We start from the raw sequence: 12,919 nt of genomic DNA on the forward strand, positions 1-12,919 counted from the left end.
AAAAAAATAAAAAAAATCATCATATATTGGCCACCTCAATTTCTAAATATCGGCATCAGCCAGAGAAAAACCCATATCGGTCTACCTCTATTCCTGACCAGGCTATTTTTTGCGATATGGCACTGCGTTACTATATCTGACAATTGCGCGGTCATGAGACGGTGTACCCAAATAACATTTATGTCGTCCCCTCCCCCCCCCCGTACAAAAATAGCTTCTAAGGGGTATTTGATCACCTCTGCTGGGTTTTTTTGAGCTATAAAACAAAAAACATATATAATTAAGAAAATAAAAATAAAATATAAAAATACACCTCCCCCCACTGTAATATCCACAGACATCTCCCCCCCACTGTAATCTCCACAGACATCTCCCCCACTGTAATATCCACAGACATCTCCCCCCACTGTAATATCCACAGACATCTCCCCCCCACTGTAATATCCACAGACATCTCCCCCCACTGTAATACCCACAGACATCTCCCCCCCACTGTAATCTCCACAGACATCTCCCCCACTGTAATCTCCACAGACATCTCCCCCCCACTGTAATACCCACAGACATCTTCCCCCACAGAAATCTCCCCCCCACTGTAATCTCCACAGACATCTCCCCCCACTGTAATCTCCACAGACATCTCTCCCACTGTAATATCCACATCATCTCCCCCCACTGTAATCTCCACAGACATCTCCCCCCCACTGTAATATCCACAGACATCTCCCCCACTGTAATATCCACAGACATCTCCCCCCCCACTGTAATATCCACAGACATCTCCCCCCCACTGTAATATCCACAGACATCTCTCCCACTGTAATATCCACAGACATCTCCCCCCCACTGTAATCTCCACAGACATCTCCCCCCACTGTAATCTCCACAGACATCTCTCCCACTGTAATATCCACAGACATCTCCCCCCCACTGTAATCTCCACAGACATCTCCCCCCCCACTGTAATCTCCACAGACATCTCCCCCCCACTGTAATATCCACAGACATCTCCCCCACTGTAATATCCACAGACATCTCCCCCCCCACTGTAATATCCACAGACATCTCCCCCCCACTGTAATATCCACAGACATCTCCCCCCCACTGTAATATCCACAGACATCTCCCCCACTGTAATATCCACAGACATCTCCCCCCACTGTAATCTCCACAGACATCTCCCCCCACTGTAATCTCCACAGACATCTCCCCCCCACTGTAATATCCACAGACATCTCTCCCACTGTAATATCCACAGACATCTCCCCCCCACTGTAATCTCCACAGACATCTCCCCCCACTGTAATCTCCACAGACATCTCCCCCCCACTGTAATCTCCACAGACATCTCCCCCACTGTAATCTCCACAGACATCTCCCCCCCCACTGTAATATCCACAGACATCTCCCCCACTGTAATATTCACAGACATCTCCCCCACTGTAATATCGGAGCTCCGTAGATCACGTGGTGTGCCGATCCGCATATGGTAACCCGTTCGGATCATTTACGATCCATTGCACCACTAGTACCGATCAAAAGGATTTTGATCGATCAAAAAAAATGTGTACATTACACAGACCCCACACCTCTGGACCCCTGTACATTACACAGACCCCCCACACCTCTGGGCCCCTGTACATTACACAGACCCCCCACACCTCTGGGCCCCTGTACATTACACAGACCCCCACACCTCTGGGCCCCTGTACATTACACAGACCCCCACAGCTCTGGGCCCCTTTACATTACACAGACCCCCACAGCTCTGGACCCCTGTACATTACACAGACCCCACACCTCTGGGCCCCTGTACATTACACAGACCCCCCCACACCTCTGGGCCCCTGTACATTACACAGACCCCCACACCTCTGGGCCCCTGTACATTACACAGACCCCCCACAGCTCTGGGCCCCTTTACATTACACAGACCCCACACTTCTGGACCCCTGTACATTACACAGACCCCCCACACCTCTGGGCCCCTGTACATTACAAATACCCCCCACACCTCTGGACCCCTGTACATTACACAGACCCCACACCTCTGGGCCCCTTTACATTACACAGACCCCCCACACCTCTGGGCCCCTGTACATTACACAGACCCCCACACCTCTGGGCCCCTGTACATTACACAGACCCCCACAGCTCTGGGCCCCTTTACATTACACAGACCCCCACAGCTCTGGGCCCCTTTACATTACACAGACCCCCATACAGTACAGACCCACCCCCTCACAGTGCAGACCCCCCTTCAGATCTCCCGCCTGTCACCTCAGCACCGAAAATCAGCGCGGGACATGATACACATGGCGCGTGTAGTCTACACGGGGGAGGGGCGGCTCTGCTCGGGTGACTGAGAGGCCAAGAGAGACGGGTGTCACACGGGCACGGCGAACACCCCCCTTCCCCCCTCCAGGCTTTCCTTGTGTGTTGTTCTTACCTGCCGCGGCGCCGCCCGCAGTCTCCGCTTCCGTCATGGGGGGCGGGCCTGACACGCCCCCCACCCCCCGTGTGTGGCGCGCGCACTCCCTCAGACCCAGACATCCTCATTATCAGTGAAGTACAACCAACCCCACCTCCCCCAGGTTAGGCTGCACAGCGAGCCGTTGGCGGGACTAGGAAGGTTCAGAATTCTGTGGACCAATCAGAGGAGGTTCCAGTTTGACGTCATAGCAGGGGGGGGTATTTAAAGGAGCTCGCCAGGAGAGACTTCAGTTGCTGAGCAGCGTTTGAACGGTACGGACGTGATTTCTTGTGCTCCGACATTCCTTCTAGAATCTTCTCCGAGGAGAGCCGAATTACATCTGCGTCACCATTTCTATGTCATTAAAGGGGTGGTTCACCCTAAAAACTAATTTTTTTTATTATTAGATTGCCCCCCCACATTACAATACGATTAAGGCTATTATTATTTTTTTTGATGCTGTATGTACAGCATATTCACCCGTGGCATCCGGCTTGCGAGTCCCGCGGGAGTGGGCGTTCCTAACATGTCTGTGATTGACGTTTTGAGCAAAAACGAGCTCCCCCCCCCCCGTCGCGTAAGCCGCGTCACGATTGGCGAAAGGAGCCGAACGGCGATGCGCAGTATGGCGCCGACTCGCCGTTCGGCTCCTTTCGCCAACCGTGACGCGGCTTACGCGACGGGGGGGAACTCGTTTTTGCTCAAAACGTCAATCACCAGACATGTTAGGAACGCCCACTCCCGCGGGACTCGCAAGCCGGATGCCACGGGTGAATATGCTGTACAAAGGTACGTACAGCATCAAAAAAATAATAATAGCCTTAATCGTATTGTAATGTGGGGGGCCAGTGTAATAAAAAAAAAAGTAGTTTTTAGGGTGAACCACCCCTTCAGCCCCAGGACTCTTTAGTTTTACTTCGTTTTTTGCTTTTTCAGTTTTTTTTTCTATTCCTCCCACTGACACCAGTGATGGGACACTATTCCTCCCACTGACACCAATGATGTGACACTATTCCTCCCACTGACACCAGTGATGTGACACTATTCCTCCCACTGACACCAATGATGGGACACTATTCCTCCCACTGACACCAATGATGTGACACTATTCCTCCCACTGACACCAATGATGTGACACTATTCCTCCCACTGACACCAATGATGGGGCACTATTCCTCCCACTGACACCAATGATGGGACACTATTCCTCCCACTGACACCAATGATGTGACACTATTCCTCCCACTGACACCAATGATGTGACACTATTCCTCCCACTGACACCAATGATGTGACACTATTCCTCCCACTGACACCAATGATGGGACACTATTCCTCCCACTGACACCAATGATGGGACACTATTCCTCCCACTGACACCAATGACGGGACACTATTCCTCCCACTGACACCAATGATGGGACACTATTCCTCCCACTGACACCAGTGATGTGACACTATTCCCTCCACTGACACCAATGATGGGACACTATTCCTCCCACTGACACCAATGATGGGACACTATTCCTCCCACTGACACCAATGATGTGACACTATTCCTCCCACTGACACCAATGATTGGACACTATTCCTCCCACTGACACCAGTGATGTGACACTATTCCTCCCACTGACACCAATGATGTGACACTATTCCTCCCACTGACACCAATGATTGGACACTATTCCCTCCACGGACACCAATGATGGGACACTATTCCTCCCACTGATACCAATGATGGGGCACTAATTCTCCCACTGACACCAATGATGGGACACTATTCCTCCCACTCAGGGGCATACCTAGAGCTTTTGGCACCCGGGGCGGATCCTATATCCCCCCCCCCCCCCCCATGGTAAAATGTAAAAACACCCCACTGCGTCCCCTGCATCCTTCAATATCTCTTTGTCACTACTGTGTACCCCTCTCCACAACTGCACCTCTGGACCCCTTTACATTACACAGCACCCTGCATCACTGGACCCCTTTACATTACACAGCACCCTGCACCTCTGGACCCCTTTACATTACACAGCACCCCACACCTCTGGACCCCTTTACATTACACAGCACCCCACACCTCTGGACCCCTTTACATTACACAGCACCCTGCACCTCTGGACCCCTTTACATTACACAGCACCCTGCACCTCTGGACCCCTTTACATTACACAGCACCCTGCACCACTGGACCCTTTTACATTACACAGACCCCCACAGCTCTGAACCCCTTTACATTAAGCTGCACCCATTTACATTAGACTGCACCTCTGGACAGTGCAGACCCCTCCCTACAATACAAACCCCACTACAGACCCCCCCTACAATACAGACTTACCACTACAGTGCAGACCCCCCTACAATACAGACCCCCCCTACAATACAGACTTACCACTACAGTGCAGACCCCCCTACAATACAGACTTACCACTACAGTGCAGACCCCCCTACAATACAGACTTACCACTACAGTGCAGACCCCCCTACAATACAGACTTACCACTACAGTGCAGACCCCCCCTACAATACAGACCCCCCCTACAATACAGACTTACCACTACAGTGCAGACCCCCCTACAATACAGACCCCCCCTACAATACAGACTTACCACTACAGTGCAGACCCCCCCCCTAAAATACAGAACCCATTCATTGTAATTTGTTATGTGTGATATTAAAGTAAAACAAAAAAGTGAATCTTTTCTCTTTCTCTTTGTTGGCGACAGAATTCTGAGACACAATCAGAGCGTTTGGTTGAGTTTATTTTCAGCGTTGACGTCTGAAGTTACTTCGGAAAGCAGTTTACAGTTTTATTAAAATCTGATCCAATCAGTGAGTATAATTTTTTTTCCTTCCCCTCATCATACACGGCTGTCAATATATAACGTTGGATTATTGTCTCATTTTCTTCAATCGCTTCCCCATGTCCGTGTTCAATCGCTTCCCCCTGTCCAATCGCTTCCCCATGTCCGTGTTCAATCGCTTCCCCATGTCCGTGTTCAATCGCTTCCCCATGTCCGTGTTCAATCGCTTCCCCATGTCCGTGTTCAATCGCTTCCCCATGTCCGTGTTCAATCGCCTCCCCATGTCCGTGTTCAATCGCTTCCCCATGTCCGTGTTCAATCGCTTCCCCATGTCCGTGTTCAATCGCTTCCCCGTGTCCGTGTTCAATCGCCTCCCCATGTCCATGTTCAATCGCTTCCCCCTGTCCAATCGCTTCCCCATGTCCGTGTTCAATCGCTTCCCCATGTCCGTGTTCAATCGCTTCCCCATGTCCGTGTTCAATCGCTTCCCCATGTCCGTGTTCAATCGCTTCCCCATGTCCGTGTTCAATCGCCTCCCCATGTCCGTGTTCAATCGCCTCCCCATGTCCGTGTTCAATCGCTTCCCCATGTCCGTGTTCAATCGCTTCCCCATGTGCGTGTTCAATCGCTTCCCCATGTCCGTGTTCAATCGCTTCCCCATGTCCCTGTTCAATCGCTTCCCCATGTCCAATCGCTTTCCCATGTCCAATCGCTTCCCCATGTCCGTGTTCAATCGCTTCCCCATGTCCGTGTTCAATCGCTTCCCCATGTCCGTGTTCAATCGCTTCCCCATGTCCGTGTTCAATCGCCTCCCCATGTCCGTGTTCAATCGCCTCCCCATGTCCGTGTTCAATCGCTTCCCCATGTCCGTGTTCAATCGCTTCCCCATGTCCGTGTTCAATCGCTTCCCCATGTCCGTGTTCAATCGCTTCCCCGTGTCCGTGTTCAATCGCCTCCCCATGTCCATGTTCAATCGCCTCCCCATGTCCGTGTTCAATCGCCTCCCCATGTCCGTGTTCAATCGCCTCCCCATGTCCATGTCCAATCGCCTCCCCATGTCCGTGTTCAATCGCCTCCCCATGTCCAATCGCCTCCCCATGTCCGTGTTCAATCGCCTCCCCATGTCCGTGTTCAATCGCCTCCCCATGTCCGTGTTCAATCGCCTCCCCATGTCCAATCGCCTCCCCATGTCCGTGTTCAATCGCTTCCCCATGTCCGTGTTCAATCGCCTCCCCATGTCCAATCGCCTCCCCATGTCCGTGTTCAATCGCTTCCCCATGTCCATGTCCAATCGCTTCCCCATATCCGTGTTCAATCGCTTCCCCATATCCGTGTTCAATCGCTTCCCCATGTGCGTGTTCAATCGCTTCCCCATGTGCGTGTTCAATCGCTTCTCCATGTCCAATCGCTTCCCCATGTCCGTGTTCAATCGCTTCCCCATGTCCGTGTTCAATCGCTTCCCCATGTCCGTGTTCAATCGCTTCCCCATGTCCGTGTTCAATCGCTTCCCCATGTCCGTGTTCAATCGCTTCCCCATGTCCGTGTTCAATCGCTTCCCCATGTCCGTGTTCAATCGCTTCCCCATGTCCGTGTTCAATCGCTTCCCCATGTCCGTGTTTAATCGCTTCCCCATGTCCGTGTTCAATCGCTTCCCCATGTCCGTGTTCAATCGCTTCCCCATGTCCGTGTTCAATCGCTTCCCCATGTCCGTGTTCAATCGCTTCCCCATGTCCGTGTTCAATCGCTTCCCCATGTCCGTGTTCAATCGCTTCCCCATGTCCGTGTTCAATCGCCTCCCCATGTCCGTGTTCAATCGCTTCCCCATGTCCGTGTTCAATCGCTTCCCCATGTCCGTGTCCAATCGCTTCCCCATGTCCGTGTTCAATCGCTTCCCCATGTCCGTGTCCAATCGCTTCCCCATGTCCGTGTTCAATCGCTTCCCCATGTCCATGTTCAATCGCCTGTCCGTGTTCAATCGCCTCCCCATGTCCGTGTTCAATCGCTTCCCCATGTCCGTGTTCAATCGCTTCCCCATGTCCATGTTCAATCGCCTGTCCATGTTCAATCGCTTCCCCATGTGCGTGTTCAATCGCTTCCCCATGTGCGTGTTCAATCGCTTCCCCATGTGCGTGTTCAATCGCTTCCCCATGTGCGTGTCCAATCGCTTCCCCATGTCCGTGTCCAATCGCTTCCCCATGTCCGTGTCCAATCGCTTCCCCATGTCCAATCGCTTCCCCATGTCCAATCGATTCCCCATGTCCAATCGATTCCCCATGTCCAATCGCCTCCCCATGTCCGTGTTCAATCGCTTCCCCATGTCCATGTTCAATCGCTTCCCCATGTCCGTGTTCAATCGCTTCCCCATGTCCGTGTTCAATCGCTTCCCCATGTCCGTGTCCAATCGCTTCCCCATGTCCAATCGATTCCCCATGTCCAATCGATTCCCCATGTCCAATCGCTTCCCCATGTCCAATCGCTTCCCCATGTCCGTGTTCAATCGCTTCCCCATGTCCATGTCCAATCGCTTCCCCATATCCGTGTTCAATCGCTTCCCCATATCCGTGTTCAATCGCTTCCCCATGTGTGTGTTCAATCGCTTCCCCATGTGCGTGTTCAATCGCTTCTCCATGTCCAATCGCTTCCCCATGTCCGTGTTCAATCGCTTCCCCATGTCCAATCGCTTCCCCATGTCCGTGTTCAATCGCTTCCCCATGTCCGTGTTCAATCGCTTCCCCATGTCCGTGTTCAATCGCTTCCCCATGTCCGTGTTCAATCGCTTCCCCATGTCCGTGTTCAATCGCTTCCCCATGTCCGTGTTCAATCGCTTCCCCATGTCCGTGTTCAATCGCTTCCCCATGTCCGTGTTCAATCGCTTCCCCATGTCCGTGTTCAATCGCTTCCCCATGTCCGTGTTCAATCGCTTCCCCATGTCCGTGTTCAATCGCTTCCCCATGTCCGTGTCCAATCGCTTCCCCATGTCCGTGTTCAATCGCTTCCCCATGTCCGTGTCCAATCGCTTCCCCATGTCCGTGTTCAATCGCTTCCCCATGTCCATGTTCAATCGCCTGTCCGTGTTCAATCGCCTCCCCATGTCCGTGTTCAATCGCTTCCCCATGTCCGTGTTCAATCGCTTCCCCATGTCCATGTTCAATTGCCTGTCCATGTTCAATCGCTTCCCCATGTGCGTGTTCAATCGCTTCCCCATGTGCGTGTTCAATCGCTTCCCCATGTGCGTGTTCAATCGCTTCCCCATGTGCGTGTCCAATCGCTTCCCCATGTCCGTGTCCAATCGCTTCCCCATGTCCGTGTCCAATCGCTTCCCCATGTCCAATCGATTCCCCATGTCCAATCGATTCCCCATGTCCAATCGCCTCCCCATGTCCGTGTTCAATCGCTTCCCCATGTCCATGTTCAATCGCTTCCCCATGTCCGTGTTCAATCGCTTCCCCATGTCCGTGTTCAATCGCTTCCCCATGTCCGTGTTCAATCGCTTCCCCATGTCCGTGTTCAATCGCTTCCCCATGTCCGTGTCCAATCGCTTCCCCATGTCCATGTTCAATCGCTTCCCCATGTCCGTGTTCAATCGTTTCCCCATGTCCGTGTTCAATCGCTTCCCCATGTCCATGTTCAATCGCTTCCTCATGTCCGTGTTCAATCGCTTCCCCATGTCCAATCGCTTCCCCATGTCCGTGTTCAATCGTTTCCCCATGTCCATGTTCAATCGCTTCCCCATGTCCATGTTCAATCGCTTCCCCATGTCCATGTTCAATCGCTTCCCCATGTCCATGTTCAATCGCTTCCCCATGTCCATGTTCAATCGCCTCCCCATGTCTGTGTTCAATCGCTTCCCCATGTCCATGTTCAATCGCCTCCCCATGTCTGTGTTCAATCGCCTCCCCATGTCCGTGTTCAATCGTTTCCCCATGTCCAATCGCTTCCCCATGTCCGTGTTCAATCGTTTCCCCATGTCCATGTTCAATCGCTTCCCCATGTCCATGTTCAATCGCTTCCCCATGTCCATGTTCAATCGCTTCCCCATGTCCATGTTCAATCGCTTCCCCATGTCCATGTTCAATCGCCTCCCCATGTCCATGTTCAATCGCCTCCCCATGTCTGTGTTCAATCGCTTCCCCATGTCCATGTTCAATCGCCTCCCCATGTCCGTGTTCAATCGTTTCCCCATGTCCAATCGCTTCCCCATGTCCGTGTTCAATCGCTTCCCCATGTCCGTGTTCAATCGCTTCCCCATGTCCGTGTTCAATCGCCTCCCCATGTCCGTGTCCAATCGCCTCCCCATGTCCATGTTCAATCGCTTCCCCATGTCCATGTTCAATCGCTTCCCCATGTCCGTGTTCAATCGCTTCCCCATGTCTGTGTTCAATCGCTTCCCCATGTCCATGTTCAATCGCCTCCCCATGTCTGTGTTCAATCGCTTCCCCATGTCCATGTTCAATCGCCTCCCCATGTCTGTGTTCAATCGCTTCCCCATGTCCAATCGCTTCCCCATGTCCAATCGCTTCCCCATGTCCATGTTCAATCGCTTCCCCATGTCCATGTTCAATCGCCTCCCCATGTCCAATCGCTTCCCCATGTCCATGTTCAATCGCTTCCCCATGTCCAATCGCTTCCCCATGTCCATGTTCAATCGCCTCCCCATGTCTGTGTTCAATCGCTTCCCCATGTCCGTGTTCAATCGCCTGTCCATGTTCAATCGCTTCCCCATGTCCGTGTTCAATCGCCTCCCCATGTCCGTGTTCAATCGCTTCCCCATGTCCGTGTTTAATCGCTTCCCCATGTCCGTGTTCAATCGCCTCCCCATGTCCGTGTTCAATCGCCTCCCCATGTCCGTGTTCAATCGCTTCCCCATGTCCGTGTTCAATCGCTTCCCCATGTCCGTGTTCAATCGCTTCCCCATGTCCGTGTTCAATCGCTTCCCCATGTCCGTGTTCAATCGCTTCCTAATGTCCAATCGCTTCCCCATGTCCGTGTTCAATCGCTTCCCCATGTCCATGTTCAATCGCTTCCCCATGTCCGTGTTCAATCGCTTCCCCATGTCCAATCGCTTCCCCATGTCCGTGTTCAATCGCCTCCCCATGTCCATGTTCAATCGCCTCCCCATGTCCGTGTTCAATCGCCTCCCCATGTCCAATCGCTTCCCCATGTCCGTGTTCAATCGCCTCCCCATGTCCGTGTTCAATCGCCTCCCCATGTCCAATCGCCTCCCCATGTCCGTGTTCAATCGCCTCCCCATGTCCAATCGCTTCCCCATGTCCATGTTAAATCGCTTCCCCATGTCCAATCGCTTCCCCATGTCCATGTTCAATCGCGATCACTGTGGCGGCGTATCGATCGAGTCATCCCTTTTATAAGGGATACTCGATCGATGACGTCAGTCCTACAGCCACACCCCCCTACAGTTGTAAACACACACTAGGTGAACACTAACTCCTACAGCGCCCCCTGTGGTTAACTCCCAAACTGCAACTGTCATTTTCACAATAAAGAATGCAATTTAAATGCATTTTTTGCTGTGAAAATGACAATGGTCCCAAAAATGTGTCAAAATTGTCCGAAGTGTCCGCCATAATGTCGCAGTCACGAAAAAAATCGCTGATCGCCGCCAATAGTAGTAAAAAAATAAATAATTAATAAAAATGCAATAAAACTATCCCCTATTTTGTAAACGCTATAAATTTTGCGCAAACCAATCGATAAACGCTTATTGCAATTTTTTTTTTTACCAAAAATAGGTAGAAGAATACGTATCGGCCTAAACTGAGGAAAACTATTTTTTTAGATATATGTTTTTGGGGGATATTTATTACAGCAAAAAGTAAAAAAATATTGCATTTTTTTTCAAAATTGTCGCTCTATTTTTGTTTATAGCGCAAAAAATAAAAACCGCAGAGGTGATCAAATACCACCAAAAGAAAGCTCTATTTGTGGGGAAAAAAGGACGCCAATTTTGTTTGGGAGCCACGTGGCACGACCGCGCAATTGTCTGTTAAAGCGACGCAGTCCCGAATCGCAAAAAGTGCGCTGGTCTTTGGGCAGCAATATGGTTCCGGGGGTTAAGTGGTTAATATAATATTAAAGCGGAGCGCCGACCAAGACAGGTTTAAAATGGAAAAAGAAGAAGGGTTAGCACCTCAGTTGAGTTATTGCTGTTTGCGACGTCGTATCTATGCACCGGACTCACAAACTAAGATCCGCCTAAAAATAGGCTTCATCCCACTGACGTAACTTGCCTACGCCGTCGTAGAGTGGGCGCATATTTACGCTGGACGCATGTGGCGCTCCCATTGATTTTCTATTCAAATGAGGGAGATACGGCGATTCACGAACGTACGTGCGCCCAACGCAGTGCGCGTACAGTCATACGTCCGGCGTAAAGTTATGCCCCACTGGGAGGATTCTGCTCACTTCCTCTCCTGCTGAGACGACAGGAAGTGAGGAGAACATTTCTCAGTCAGGACATAAAAATAAAAAAAAACAACATAATGAAACATTTGAAGCCTCTTCCCTACTCCATCCAAATCTAAAAAGAAAAAGTTCCTTTTTAAAGTGGAGTTCCACCCATTTTTTTATGTTTGTCTGTGCTGCATGCCCTAATCTCATAGTGTTCAGAATGGACAATTTTTATTTAATTTGTTGCTTGTAAATACCTTTATTTTGTAGTCCTTCATTACTTCCTCCTCCTTATTTGCCTAGGCTATTAAGTCACAAGGCTATTTGCAAGGGTTTCTGGGATAGGCATCATGTTTCCCAGTAGTCCTTGCAAACCTGACTGAAACCTATTACATTGCTTGTGCACTGAGCATGTGCGAGATATCCAAAGCTGAAATCCAGGAAGTCATACAGTCTGGCTTCATGATGCCCACACTTAAGATGGCCACGGTCTATTTCTAGATTATAAAATATTTAAATGCTGTAACAACCTAACAAAACGGACCTTAGTTTACAGACTAACTTTACTAGAATACATTAAGCTTGTGTATTACAGGGGTATTTATATTTAAAAAGTGAAATTGTGGGTGGAACTCCCCTTTAAAATGTTACTTGAATTTACCATCTTTGTTTTTCTTTATAGGTAAAAATGAAGAGAATAGAGAACACAGGGGCCAATAGAAGGAAGAATGGAGAAAGGAGCGCCGAGGAGAAGAAAGCTTTAAAAGAGAAAAGAAATGCGATTGCTTTAGAACGACAAAAAAGACTTGAGCGGAAGAGAGAGATAGAGGCGTCGAAGAGAGAAAAACTCCAGAAAATAAATGAGAAGAGCAAAATGGAGAAGCTAAACATAAAGAGAGAAAAAGAACTGAAGGAGAAAGAGGAAAAGGAGAGGAGATTGGCCGAAGACAGAGCGAGAGAGGAGATAGAAAAGAAACAGGAGAGCAATAGAATTGCACTAATGGAGATAAAGAAAGAGGCAGAGGCTAGAAGATTAAAAACAGAACAGCTAATAAGGGAGGCTATAGAGAAAGAGAAGAAAAGAGAAATGGAAGAGGAAGAAAAGAGGAAAGAGGTCAGAAGGCTACTGAATGGGAAGCGAATGGGGAATGGGAATGGGAGGCGACGACAGTCTAGCACGTTATCTGCAGAAATGATGACGGCCATTGAGGCTTTAAGAGAGAGAGAGTCTGTA

At 50.3% G+C, this 12,919-nt stretch overlaps 1 long non-coding RNA gene across 1 annotated transcript in view; it reads right to left on the reverse strand.

Annotated features, from left to right (window-relative positions):
* Positions 1-2,525, reverse strand: part of LOC120928479 — a 10,056-nt gene extending 7,531 nt beyond the window's left edge. Inside the window, exon 1 of the long non-coding RNA XR_005747195.1 lies at positions 2,450-2,525. This is a non-coding gene — a long non-coding RNA (uncharacterized LOC120928479). The remainder of the gene's footprint in view (positions 1-2,449) is intronic.
* Positions 2,526-12,919: the final 10,394 nt, after the last annotated feature.

Source organism: Rana temporaria, chromosome 2, assembly GCF_905171775.1.
Source record: "Rana temporaria chromosome 2, aRanTem1.1, whole genome shotgun sequence".
NCBI classification, from domain to species: domain Eukaryota; kingdom Metazoa; phylum Chordata; class Amphibia; order Anura; family Ranidae; genus Rana; species Rana temporaria.